Genomic DNA, 14717 nt, shown 5'->3' with positions numbered 1-14717 from the left:
CTGACCACAGAAACCAATGCATGGTCAAGCAACAGCAATGACACACCCTTGTGTATAGGCATGAGACCCTCATGTCATTTAACAGGATTCAGCACCACCCACAAGACAGCTACCTGTCATGTCATGTCAAACCTGCACAGGTGTGCTAGATTATTATTATTTAGTTTTATTTTATTTTTTTACACCAATCAGTGTGCAAACATGGTCATTAAAACGCTAAATGAATAGACGTTCATAAACCAGTCAGTGCAACTCATCATTTTGGTCTCCAATTCTCAAACTCAAATTCTCACCCACGGAGGATTAAATGAGAATCTTTCTTGTTTAACACTGGAATGGGGTGGTGCACTGTTCACTACCCGAAGATACTGCCACATCGGGTCAATGCATAGGGCGACAGAAGCAAGCTTCCAAATCAGCTCCCTTTCTCAAAAATCCATTTAATTTATGGTCCCCAGATAGGGAACGTATGTATCAGTATGTGCTCACAAGTCACCCAAGTGCAAGTATTCACACAAAAAAAAAACGTGCCTCAGGATGCGTACTGTCGCAAGATCCTTTCTTTTTTTACACTTGATCTAAGCCAAAAGGCCTAGAGGGGATAACCGGGAAAGGGGTGGACCCAACCATGTCCCCTTCATGAGCACTCACATTACTCATAGGAATGGAAGGAAGGCTGGCAGCCAACCAGCCTCCCATACACTTTCTGGGTGGGTGGTAGTCAGCCACCCATACATACATACAGCACAGGCTAAACCCACATCATCACTTAAAAAAAGGACAGGCGACCATTGCACTCTGATGGAGCATTTAGCAATGCAATCCATAGCCTGGCTTTTGCCTGAACCCCCATCACTCCTCCTCTTGCATATAAGACAATATTTCAGATCTGCATATGAAAACAACACGCCTACCTTTGTTGCACATAGCTGCCTGCCTGTCTCTAGTTACCCCACTGGCTGTAGCTGCGTCCCTTCCGACATGGAATAACACCAACTGTAACGATAAACTGAAAATTAACAGTATAAACCTGCATCATTTTGGACTCTGGTATTTGCTGAATCCGGGTGACCTGACAATCGATGGTGGTGCCGCTGGTGATTCTGGCCTTCTTGGAATCTGTTGGGCCTATGTGTTAGCTCACACATCACTTGGGTATCCATGGTAACTACCACAACATGGTCATCTGCAGTTTACATCTAGCCCGTGGCATTGAATGGCATTTTAAAAGTGCTAAGGGTCCTGGTGCAATAATCCTCCCATGAGGATCAGCCTCAACGGCTTTGTAGATTGCACTCATGTCAGCAACTCCATATACATTTTTTTTTCTTCATGCTTCTTTCTTCATCCTTTTTTCTTTCTGTCATTCAGACTTTCATTCATTCGATCTCTCTCACTCACTTGCTTTAACTCAGTTGTTCTCACTCACTCACTCACTCACTCAATCACTCACTCACTCATTCACTCTCACTCACTCTCACTCTCTCACTCACTCGCTCACTAAGTCAGTCTCTCTCTCTCTCTCTCTCTTTTTCTTTTTATATATATTTTTTTCCGTCTTCTTCTTCTTCAGACCCTGTCATAGCACTAATGCCTTTCCAATACCACCAGCAGATGGAGACACTCCATTGCAACATTGGTTGTGAGCAGCAGTTTCTAAAAACAAATGCCTCATGGCGGATTTCCCATCCATCAATGGATGGTAAATTTTGTTTTTATCATTCACTGACCACAGAAACCAATGCATGGTCAAGCAACAGCAATGACACACCCTTGTGTATAGGCATGAGACCCTCATGTCATTTAACAGGATTCAGCACCACCCACAAGACAGCTACCTGTCATGTCATGTCAAACCTGCACAGGTGTGCTAGATTATTATTATTTAGTTTTATTTTATTTTTTTACACCAATCAGTGTGCAAACATGGTCATTAAAACGCTAAATGAATAGACGTTCATAAACCAGTCAGTGCAACTCATCATTTTGGTCTCCAATTCTCAAACTCAAATTCTCACCCACGGAGGATTAAATGAGAATCTTTCTTGTTTAACACTGGAATGGGGTGGTGCACTGTTCACTACCCGAAGATACTGCCACATCGGGTCAATGCATAGGGCGACAGAAGCAAGCTTCCAAATCAGCTCCCTTTCTCAAAAATCCATTTAATTTATGGTCCCCAGATAGGGAACGTATGTATCAGTATGTGCTCACAAGTCACCCAAGTGCAAGTATTCACACAAAAAAAAACGTGCCTCAGGATGCGATCTGTCGCAAGATCCTTTCTTTTTTTACACTTGATCTAAGCCAAAAGGCCTAGAGGGGATAACCGGGAAAGGGGTGGACCCTACCATGTCCCCTTCATGAGCACTCACATTACTCATAGGAATGGAAGGAAGGCTGGCAGCCAACCAGCCTCCCATACACTTTCTGGGTGGGTGGCAGTCAGCCACCCATACATACATACAGCACAGGCTAAACCCACATCATCACTTAAAAAAAGGACAGGCGACCATTGCACTCTGATGGAGCATTTAGCAATGCAATCCATAGCCTGGCTTTTGCCTGAACCCCCATCACTCCTCCTCTTGCATATAAGACACTATTTCAGATCTGCATATGAAAACAACACGCCTACCTTTGTTGCACATAGCTGCCTGCCTGTCTCTAGTTACCCCACTGGCTGTAGCTGCGTCCCTTCCGACATGGAATAACACCAACTGTAACGATAAACTGAAAATTAACAGTATAAACCTGCATCATTTTGGACTCTGGTATTTGCTGAATCCGGGTGACCTGACAATCGATGGTGGTGCCGCTGGTGATTCTGGCCTTCTTGGAACTTGTTGGGCCTATGTGTTAGCTCACACATCACTTGGGTATCCATGGTAACTACCACAACATGGTCATCTGCAGTTTACATCTAGCCCGTGGCATTGAATGGCATTTTAAAAGTGATAAGGGTCCTGGTGCAATAATCCTCCCATGAGGATCAGCCTCAACGGCTTTGTAGATTGCACTCATGTCAGCAACTCCATATACATTTTTTTTTCTTCATGCTTCTTTCTTCATCCTTTTTTCTTTCTGTCATTCAGACTTTCATTCATTCGATCTCTCTCACTCACTTGCTTTAACTCATTTGTTCTCACTCACTCACTCACTCACTCAATCACTCACTCACTCATTCACTCTCACTCACTCTCACTCTCTCACTCACTCGCTCACTAAGTCAGTCTCTCTCTCTCTCTCTCTTTTTCTTTTTATATATATTTTTTTCCGTCTTCTTCTTCTTCTTCTTCTTCTTCAGACCCTGTCATAGCACTAATGCCTTTCCAATACCACCAGCAGATGGAGACACTCCATTGCAACATTGGTTGTGAGCAGCAGTTTCTAAAAACAAATGCCTCATGGCGGATTTCCCATCCATCAATGGATGGTAAATTTTGTTTTTATCATTCACTGACCACAGAAACCAATGCATGGTCAAGCAACAGCAATGACACACCCTTGTGTATAGGCATGAGACCCTCATGTCATTTAACAGGATTCAGCACCACCCACAAGACAGCTACCTGTCATGTCATGTCAAACCTGCACAGGTGTGCTAGATTATTATTATTTAGTTTTATTTTATTTTTTTACACCAATCAGTGTGCAAACATGGTCATTAAAACGCTAAATGAATAGACGTTCATAAACCAGTCAGTGCAACTCATCATTTTGGTCTCCAATTCTCAAACTCAAATTCTCACCCACGGAGGATTAAATGAGAATCTTTCTTGTTTAACACTGGAATGGGGTGGTGCACTGTTCACTACCCGAAGATACTGCCACATCGGGTCAATGCATAGGGCGACAGAAGCAAGCTTCCAAATCAGCTCCCTTTCTCAAAAATCCATTTAATTTATGGTCCCCAGATAGGGAACGTATGTATCAGTATGTGCTCACAAGTCATCCAAGTGCAAGTATTCACACAAAAAAAAACGTGCCTCAGGATGCGATCTGTCGCAAGATCCTTTCTTTTTTTACACTTGATCTAAGCCAAAAGGCCTAGAGGGGATAACCGGGAAAGGGGTGGACCCAACCATGTCCCCTTCATGAGCACTCACATTACTCATAGGAATGGAAGGAAGGCTGGCAGACAACCAGACTCCCATACACTCTCTGGGTGGGTGGCAGTCAGCCACCCATACATACATACATACAGCACAGGCTAAACCCACATCATCACTTAAAAAAAGGACAGGCGACCATTGCACTCTGATGGAGCATTTAGCAATGCAATCCATAGCCTGGCTTTTGCCTGAACCCCCATCACTCCTCCTCTTGCATATAAGACAATATTTCAGATCTGCATATGAAAACAACACGCCTACCTTTGTTGCACATAGCTGCCTGCCTGTCTCTAGTTACCCCACTGGCTGTAGCTGCGTCCCTTCCAACATGGAATAACACCAACTGTAACGATAAACTGAAAATTAACAGTATAAACCTGCATCATTTTGGACTCTGGTATTTGCTGAATCCGGGTGACCTGACAATCGATGGTGGTGCCGCTGGTGATTCTGGCCTTCTTGGAATCTGTTGGGCCTATGTGTTAGCTCACACATCACTTGGGTATCCATGGTAACTACCACAACATGGTCATCTGCAGTTTACATCTAGCCCGTGGCATTGAATGGCATTTTAAAAGTGCTAAGGGTCCTGGTGCAATAATCCTCCCATGAGGATCAGCCTCAACGGCTTTGTAGATTGCACTCATGTCAGCAACTCCATATACATTTTTTTTTCTTCATGCTTCTTTCTTCATCCTTTTTTCTTTCTGTCATTCAGACTTTCATTCATTCGATCTCTCTCACTCACTTGCTTTAACTCATTTGTTCTCACTCACTCACTCACTCAATCACTCACTCACTCATTCACTCTCACTCACTCTCACTCTCTCACTCACTCGCTCACTAAGTCAGTCTCTCTCTCTCTCTCTCTCTTTTTCTTTTTATATATATTTTTTTCCGTCTTCTTCTTCTTCTTCTTCAGACCCTGTCATAGCACTAATGCCTTTCCAATACCACCAGCAGATGGAGACACTCCATTGCAACATTGGTTGTGAGCAGCAGTTTCTAAAAACAAATGCCTCATGGCGGATTTCCCATCCATCAATGGATGGTAAATTTTGTTTTTATCATTCACTGACCACAGAAACCAATGCATGGTCAAGCAACAGCAATGACACACCCTTGTGTATAGGCATGAGACCCTCATGTCATTTAACAGGATTCAGCACCACCCACAAGACAGCTACCTGTCATGTCATGTCAAACCTGCACAGGTGTGCTAGATTATTATTATTTAGTTTTATTTTATTTTTTTACACCAATCAGTGTGCAAACATGGTCATTAAAACGCTAAATGAATAGACGTTCATAAACCAGTCAGTGCAACTCATCATTTTGGTCTCCAATTCTCAAACTCAAATTCTCACCCACGGAGGATTAAATGAGAATCTTTCTTGTTTAACACTGGAATGGGGTGGTGCACTGTTCACTACCCGAAGATACTGCCACATCGGGTCAATGCATAGGGCGACAGAAGCAAGCTTCCAAATCAGCTCCCTTTCTCAAAAATCCATTTAATTTATGGTCCCCAGATAGGGAACGTATGTATCAGTATGTGCTCACAAGTCACCCAAGTGCAAGTATTCACACAAAAAAAAAACGTGCCTCAGGATGCGATCTGTCGCAAGATCCTTTCTTTTTTTACACTTGATCTAAGCCAAAAGGCCTAGAGGGGATAACCGGGAAAGGGGTGGACCCAACCATGTCCCCTTCATGAGCACTCACATTACTCATAGGAATGGAAGGAAGGCTGGCAGCCAACCAGACTCCCATACACTCTCTGGGTGGGTGGCAGTCAGCCACCCATACATACATACATACAGCACAGGCTAAACCCACATCATCACTTAAAAAAAGGACAGGCGACCATTGCACTCTGATGGAGCATTTAGCAATGCAATCCATAGCCTGGCTTTTGCCTGAACCCCCATCACTCCTCCTCTTGCATATAAGACAATATTTCAGATCTGCATATGAAAACAACACGCCTACCTTTGTTGCACATAGCTGCCTGCCTGTCTCTAGTTACCCCACTGGCTGTAGCTGCGTCCCTTCCGACATGGAATAACACCAACTGTAACGATAAACTGAAAATTAACAGTATAAACCTGCATCATTTTGGACTCTGGTATTTGCTGAATCCGGGTGACCTGACAATCGATGGTGGTGCCGCTGGTGATTCTGGCCTTCTTGGAATCTGTTGGGCCTATGTGTTAGCTCACACATCACTTGGGTATCCATGGTAACTACCACAAAATGGTCATCTGCAGTTTACATCTAGCCCGTGGCATTGAATGGCATTTTAAAAGTGCTAAGGGTCCTGGTGCAATAATCCTCCCATGAGGATCAGCCTCAACGGCTTTGTAGATTGCACTCATGTCAGCAACTCCATATACATTTTTTTTTCTTCATGCTTCTTTCTTCATCCTTTTTTCTTTCTGTCATTCAGACTTTCATTCATTCGATCTCTCTCACTCACTTGCTTTAACTCATTTGTTCTCACTCACTCACTCACTCAATCACTCACTCACTCATTCACTCACTCTCACTCTCTCACTCACTCGCTCACTAAGTCAGTCTCTCTCTCTCTCTCTTTTTCTTTTTATATATATTTTTTTCCGTCTTCTTCTTCTTCTTCTTCTTCAGACCCTGTCATAGCACTAATGCCTTTCCAATACCACCAGCAGATGGAGACACTCCATTGCAACATTGGTTGTGAGCAGCAGTTTCTAAAAACAAATGCCTCATGGCGGATTTCCCATCCATCAATGGATGGTAAATTTTGTTTTTATCATTCACTGACCACAGAAACCAATGCATGGTCAAGCAACAGCAATGACACACCCTTGTGTATAGGCATGAGACCCTCATGTCATTTAACAGGATTCAGCACCACCCACAAGACAGCTACCTGTCATGTCATGTCAAACCTGCACAGGTGTGCTAGATTATTATTATTTAGTTTTATTTTATTTTTTTACACCAATCAGTGTGCAAACATGGTCATTAAAACGCTAAATGAATAGACGTTCATAAACCAGTCAGTGCAACTCATCATTTTGGTCTCCAATTCTCAAACTCAAATTCTCACCCACGGAGGATTAAATGAGAATCTTTCTTGTTTAACACTGGAATGGGGTGGTGCACTGTTCACTACCCGAAGATACTGCCACATCGGGTCAATGCATAGGGCGACAGAAGCAAGCTTCCAAATCAGCTCCCTTTCTCAAAAATCCATTTAATTTATGGTCCCCAGATAGGGAACGTATGTATCAGTATGTGCGCACAAGTCACCCAAGTGCAAGTATTCACACAAAAAAAAAAACGTGCCTCAGGATGCGATCTGTCGCAAGATCCTTTCTTTTTTTACACTTGATATAAGCCAAAAGGCCTAGAGGGGATAACCGGGAAAGGGGTGGACCCAACCATGTCCCCTTCATGAGCACTCACATTACTCATAGGAATGGAAGGAAGGCTGGCAGCCAACCAGCCTCCCATACACTTTCTGGGTGGGTGGCAGTCAGCCACCCATACATACATACAGCACAGGCTAAACCCACATCATCACTTAAAAAAAGGACAGGCGACCATTGCACTCTGATGGAGCATTTAGCAATGCAATCCATAGCCTGGCTTTTGCCTGAACCCCCATCACTCCTCCTCTTGCATATAAGACAATATTTCAGATCTGCATATGAAAACAACACGCCTACCTTTGTTGCACATAGCTGCCTGCCTGTCTCTAGTTACCCCACTGGCTGTAGCTGCGTCCCTTTCGACATGGAATAACACCAACTGTAACGATAAACTGAAAATTAACAGTATAAACCTGCATCATTTTGGACTCTGGTATTTGCTGAATCCGGGTGACCTGACAATCGATGGTGGTGCCGCTGGTGATTCTGGCCTTCTTGGAATCTGTTGGGCCTATGTGTTAGCTCACACATCACTTGGGTATCCATGGTAACTACCACAACATGGTCATCTGCAGTTTACATCTAGCCCGTGGCATTGAATGGCATTTTAAAAGTGCTAAGGGTCCTGGTGCAATAATCCTCCCATGAGGATCAGCCTCAACGGCTTTGTAGATTGCACTCATGTCAGCAACTCCATATACATTTTTTTTTCTTCATGCTTCTTTCTTCATCCTTTTTTCTTTCTGTCATTCAGACTTTCATTCATTCGATCTCTCTCACTCACTTGCTTTAACTCATTTGTTCTCACTCACTCACTCACTCAATCACTCACTCACTCATTCACTCTCACTCACTCTCACTCTCTCACTCACTCGCTCACTAAGTCAGTCTCTCTCTCTCTCTCTCTTTTTCTTTTTATATATATTTTTTTCCGTCTTCTTCTTCTTCTTCTTCTTCTTCAGACCCTGTCATAGCACTAATGCCTTTCCAATACCACCAGCAGATGGAGACACTCCATTGCAACATTGTTTGTGAGCAGCAGTTTCTAAAAACAAATGCCTCATGGCGGATTTCCCATCCATCAATGGATGGTAAATTTTGTTTTTATCATTCACTGACCACAGAAACCAATGCATGGTCAAGCAACAGCAATGACACACCCTTGTGTATAGGCATGAGACCCTCATGTCATTTAACAGGATTCAGCACCACCCACAAGACAGCTACCTGTCATGTCATGTCAAACCTGCACAGGTGTGCTAGATTATTATTATTTAGTTTTATTTTATTTTTTTACACCAATCAGTGTGCAAACATGGTCATTAAAACGCTAAATGAATAGACGTTCATAAACCAGTCAGTGCAACTCATCATTTTGGTCTCCAATTCTCAAACTCAAATTCTCACCCACGGAGGATTAAATGAGAATCTTTCTTGTTTAACACTGGAATGGGGTGGTGCACTGTTCACTACCCGAAGATACTGCCACATCGGGTCAATGCATAGGGCGACAGAAGCAAGCTTCCAAATCAGCTCCCTTTCTCAAAAATCCATTTAATTTATGGTCCCCAGATAGGGAACGTATGTATCAGTATGTGCTCACAAGTCACCCAAGTGCAAGTATTCACACAAAAAAAAAACGTGCCTCAGGATGCGATCTGTCGCAAGATCCTTTCTTTTTTTACACTTGATCTAAGCCAAAAGGCCTAGAGGGGATAACCGGGAAAGGGGTGGACCCAACCATGTCCCCTTCATGAGCACTCACATTACTCATAGGAATGGAAGGAAGGCTGGCAGCCAACCAGCCTCCCATACACTTTCTGGGTGGGTGGCAGTCAGCCACCCATACATACATACAGCACAGGCTAAACCCACATCATCACTTAAAAAAAGGACAGGCGACCATTGCACTCTGATGGAGCATTTAGCAATGCAATCCATAGCCTGGCTTTTGCCTGAACCCCCATCACTCCTCCTCTTGCATATAAGACAATATTTCAGATCTGCATATGAAAACAACACGCCTACCTTTGTTGCACATAGCTGCCTGCCTGTCTCTAGTTACCCCACTGGCTGTAGCTGCGTCCCTTCCGACATGGAATAACACCAACTGTAACGATAAACTGAAAATTAACAGTATAAACCTGCATCATTTTGGACTCTGGTATTTGCTGAATCCGGGTGACCTGACAATCGATGGTGGTGCCGCTGGTGATTCTGGCCTTCTTGGAATCTGTTGGGCCTATGTGTTAGCTCACACATCACTTGGGTATCCATGGTAACTACCACAACATGGTCATCTGCAGTTTACATCTAGCCCGTGGCATTGAATGGCATTTTAAAAGTGCTAAGGGTCCTGGTGCAATAATCCTCCCATGAGGATCAGCCTCAACGGCTTTGTAGATTGCACTCATGTCAGCAACTCCATATACATTTTTTTTTCTTCATGCTTCTTTCTTCATCCTTTTTTCTTTCTGTCATTCAGACTTTCATTCATTCGATCTCTCTCACTCACTTGCTTTAACTCATTTGTTCTCACTCACTCACTCACTCAATCACTCACTCACTCATTCACTCTCACTCACTCTCACTCTCTCACTCACTCGCTCACTAAGTCAGTCTCTCTCTCTCTCTCTCTTTTTCTTTTTATATATATTTTTTTCCGTCTTCTTCTTCTTCTTCTTCTTCTTCTTCAGACCCTGTCATAGCACTAATGCCTTTCCAATACCACCAGCAGATGGAGACACTCCATTGCAACATTGGTTGTGAGCAGCAGTTTCTAAAAACAAATGCCTCATGGCGGATTTCCCATCCATCAATGGATGGTAAATTTTGTTTTTATCATTCACTGACCACAGAAACCAATGCATGGTCAAGCAACAGCAATGACACACCCTTGTGTATAGGCATGAGACCCTCATGTCATTTAACAGGATTCAGCACCACCCACAAGACAGCTACCTGTCATGTCATGTCAAACCTGCACAGGTGTGCTAGATTATTATTATTTAGTTTTATTTTATTTTTTTACACCAATCAGTGTGCAAACATGGTCATTAAAACGCTAAATGAATAGACGTTCATAAACCAGTCAGTGCAACTCATCATTTTGGTCTCCAATTCTCAAACTCAAATTCTCACCCACGGAGGATTAAATGAGAATCTTTCTTGTTTAACACTGGAATGGGGTGGTGCACTGTTCACTACCCGAAGATACTGCCACATCGGGTCAATGCATAGGGCGACAGAAGCAAGCTTCCAAATCAGCTCCCTTTCTCAAAAATCCATTTAATTTATGGTCCCCAGATAGGGAACGTATGTATCAGTATGTGCGCACAAGTCACCCAAGTGCAAGTATTCACACAAAAAAAAAAACGTGCCTCAGGATGCGATCTGTCGCAAGATCCTTTCTTTTTTTACACTTGATCTAAGCCAAAAGGCCTAGAGGGGATAACCGGGAAAGGGGTGGACCCAACCATGTCCCCTTCATGAGCACTCACATTACTCATAGGAATGGAAGGAAGGCTGGCAGCCAACCAGCCTCCCATACACTTTCTGGGTGGGTGGCAGTCAGCCACCCATACATACATACAGCACAGGCTAAACCCACATCATCACTTAAAAAAAGGACAGGCGACCATTGCACTCTGATGGAGCATTTAGCAATGCAATCCATAGCCTGGCTTTTGCCTGAACCCCCATCACTCCTCCTCTTGCATATAAGACAATATTTCAGATCTGCATATGAAAACAACACGCCTACCTTTGTTGCACATAGCTGCCTGCCTGTCTCTAGTTACCCCACTGGCTGTAGCTGCGTCCCTTTCGACATGGAATAACACCAACTGTAACGATAAACTGAAAATTAACAGTATAAACCTGCATCATTTTGGACTCTGGTATTTGCTGAATCCGGGTGACCTGACAATCGATGGTGGTGCCGCTGGTGATTCTGGCCTTCTTGGAATCTGTTGGGCCTATGTGTTAGCTCACACATCACTTGGGTATCCATGGTAACTACCACAACATGGTCATCTGCAGTTTACATCTAGCCCGTGGCATTGAATGGCATTTTAAAAGTGCTAAGGGTCCTGGTGCAATAATCCTCCCATGAGGATCAGCCTCAACGGCTTTGTAGATTGCACTCATGTCAGCAACTCCATATACATTTTTTTTTCTTCATGCTTCTTTCTTCATCCTTTTTTCTTTCTGTCATTCAGACTTTCATTCATTCGATCTCTCTCACTCACTTGCTTTAACTCATTTGTTCTCACTCACTCACTCACTCAATCACTCACTCACTCATTCACTCTCACTCACTCTCACTCTCTCACTCACTCGCTCACTAAGTCAGTCTCTCTCTCTCTCTCTCTTTTTCTTTTTATATATATTTTTTTCCGTCTTCTTCTTCTTCTTCTTCTTCTTCAGACCCTGTCATAGCACTAATGCCTTTCCAATACCACCAGCAGATGGAGACACTCCATTGCAACATTGTTTGTGAGCAGCAGTTTCTAAAAACAAATGCCTCATGGCGGATTTCCCATCCATCAATGGATGGTAAATTTTGTTTTTATCATTCACTGACCACAGAAACCAATGCATGGTCAAGCAACAGCAATGACACACCCTTGTGTATAGGCATGAGACCCTCATGTCATTTAACAGGATTCAGCACCACCCACAAGACAGCTACCTGTCATGTCATGTCAAACCTGCACAGGTGTGCTAGATTATTATTATTTAGTTTTATTTTATTTTTTTACACCAATCAGTGTGCAAACATGGTCATTAAAACGCTAAATGAATAGACGTTCATAAACCAGTCAGTGCAACTCATCATTTTGGTCTCCAATTCTCAAACTCAAATTCTCACCCACGGAGGATTAAATGAGAATCTTTCTTGTTTAACACTGGAATGGGGTGGTGCACTGTTCACTACCCGAAGATACTGCCACATCGGGTCAATGCATAGGGCGACAGAAGCAAGCTTCCAAATCAGCTCCCTTTCTCAAAAATCCATTTAATTTATGGTCCCCAGATAGGGAACGTATGTATCAGTATGTGCTCACAAGTCACCCAAGTGCAAGTATTCACACAAAAAAAAAACGTGCCTCAGGATGCGATCTGTCGCAAGATCCTTTCTTTTTTTACACTTGATCTAAGCCAAAAGGCCTAGAGGGGATAACCGGGAAAGGGGTGGACCCAACCATGTCCCCTTCATGAGCACTCACATTACTCATAGGAATGGAAGGAAGGCTGGCAGCCAACCAGCCTCCCATACACTTTCTGGGTGGGTGGCAGTCAGCCACCCATACATACATACAGCACAGGCTAAACCCACATCATCACTTAAAAAAAGGACAGGCGACCATTGCACTCTGATGGAGCATTTAGCAATGCAATCCATAGCCTGGCTTTTGCCTGAACCCCCATCACTCCTCCTCTTGCATATAAGACAATATTTCAGATCTGCATATGAAAACAACACGCCTACCTTTGTTGCACATAGCTGCCTGCCTGTCTCTAGTTACCCCACTGGCTGTAGCTGCGTCCCTTCCGACATGGAATAACACCAACTGTAACGATAAACTGAAAATTAACAGTATAAACCTGCATCATTTTGGACTCTGGTATTTGCTGAATCCGGGTGACCTGACAATCGATGGTGGTGCCGCTGGTGATTCTGGCCTTCTTGGAATCTGTTGGGCCTATGTGTTAGCTCACACATCACTTGGGTATCCATGGTAACTACCACAACATGGTCATCTGCAGTTTACATCTAGCCCGTGGCATTGAATGGCATTTTAAAAGTGCTAAGGGTCCTGGTGCAATAATCCTCCCATGAGGATCAGCCTCAACGGCTTTGTAGATTGCACTCATGTCAGCAACTCCATATACATTTTTTTTTCTTCATGCTTCTTTCTTCATCCTTTTTTCTTTCTGTCATTCAGACTTTCATTCATTCGATCTCTCTCACTCACTTGCTTTAACTCATTTGTTCTCACTCACTCACTCACTCACTCAATCACTCACTCACTCATTCACTCTCACTCACTCTCACTCTCTCACTCACTCGCTCACTAAGTCAGTCTCTCTCTCTCTCTTTTTCTTTTTATATATATTTTTTTCCGTCTTCTTCTTCTTCTTCTTCAGACCCTGTCATAGCACTAATGCCTTTCCAATACCACCAGCAGATGGAGACACTCCATTGCAACATTGGTTGTGAGCAGCAGTTTCTAAAAACAAATGCCTCATGGCGGATTTCCCATCCATCAATGGATGGTAAATTTTGTTTTTATCATTCACTGACCACAGAAACCAATGCATGGTCAAGCAACAGCAATGACACACCCTTGTGTATAGGCATGAGACCCTCATGTCATTTAACAGGATTCAGCACCACCCACAAGACAGCTACCTGTCATGTCATGTCAAACCTGCACAGGTGTGCTAGATTATTATTATTTAGTTTTATTTTATTTTTTTACACCAATCAGTGTGCAAACATGGTCATTAAAACGCTAAATGAATAGACGTTCATAAACCAGTCAGTGCAACTCATCATTTTGGTCTCCAATTCTCAAACTCAAATTCTCACCCACGGAGGATTAAATGAGAATCTTTCTTGTTTAACACTGGAATGGGGTGGTGCACTGTTCACTACCCGAAGATACTGCCACATCGGGTCAATGCATAGGGCGACAGAAGCAAGCTTCCAAATCAGCTCCCTTTCTCAAAAATCCATTTAATTTATGGTCCCCAGATAGGGAACGTATGTATCAGTATGTGCTCACAAGTCACCCAAGTGCAAGTATTCACACAAAAAAAAAACGTGCCTCAGGATGCGATCTGTCGCAAGATCCTTTCTTTTTTTACACTTGATCTAAGCCAAAAGGCCTAGAGGGGATAACCGGGAAAGGGGTGGACCCAACCATGTCCCCTTCATGAGCACTCACATTACTCATAGGAATGGAAGGAAGGCTGGCAGCCAACCAGCCTCCCATACACTTTCTGGGTGGGTGGCAGTCAGCCACCCATACATACATACAGCACAGGCTAAACCCACATCATCACTTAAAAAAAGGACAGGCGACCATTGCACTCTGATGGAGCATTTAGCAATGCAATCCATAGCCTGGCTTTTGCCTGAACCCCCATCACTCCTCCTCTTGCATATAAGACAATA

The 14717-nt window shown here is 43.4% G+C and overlaps 9 pseudogenes; all 9 read right to left on the bottom strand.

The window, feature by feature from the left end:
- Positions 1-338: 338 nt before the first annotated feature.
- On the bottom strand, positions 339-603 carry LOC130287794 (U2 spliceosomal RNA; annotated as a pseudogene).
- Positions 604-2063: 1460 nt separating this feature from the next.
- On the bottom strand, positions 2064-2327 carry LOC130286704 (U2 spliceosomal RNA; annotated as a pseudogene).
- A 1470-nt stretch (positions 2328-3797) lies between these two features.
- LOC130287595 (U2 spliceosomal RNA) lies at positions 3798-4061 on the bottom strand (annotated as a pseudogene).
- A 1466-nt stretch (positions 4062-5527) lies between these two features.
- Positions 5528-5792, bottom strand: LOC130288040 (U2 spliceosomal RNA; annotated as a pseudogene).
- A 1459-nt stretch (positions 5793-7251) lies between these two features.
- On the bottom strand, positions 7252-7517 carry LOC130289903 (U2 spliceosomal RNA; annotated as a pseudogene).
- Positions 7518-8983: 1466 nt separating this feature from the next.
- LOC130288039 (U2 spliceosomal RNA) lies at positions 8984-9248 on the bottom strand (annotated as a pseudogene).
- A 1469-nt stretch (positions 9249-10717) lies between these two features.
- Positions 10718-10983, bottom strand: LOC130288237 (U2 spliceosomal RNA; annotated as a pseudogene).
- Positions 10984-12449: 1466 nt separating this feature from the next.
- LOC130288038 (U2 spliceosomal RNA) lies at positions 12450-12714 on the bottom strand (annotated as a pseudogene).
- A 1460-nt stretch (positions 12715-14174) lies between these two features.
- On the bottom strand, positions 14175-14439 carry LOC130288036 (U2 spliceosomal RNA; annotated as a pseudogene).
- Between the last annotated feature and the right edge of the window lie 278 nt (positions 14440-14717).

The sequence above is a fragment of the Hyla sarda genome, chromosome 8 (genome assembly GCF_029499605.1).
Source record: "Hyla sarda isolate aHylSar1 chromosome 8, aHylSar1.hap1, whole genome shotgun sequence".
Taxonomy (NCBI): Eukaryota; Metazoa; Chordata; class Amphibia; order Anura; family Hylidae; genus Hyla; species Hyla sarda.
This window is presented reverse-complemented; position numbering and strand designations above follow the sequence as displayed.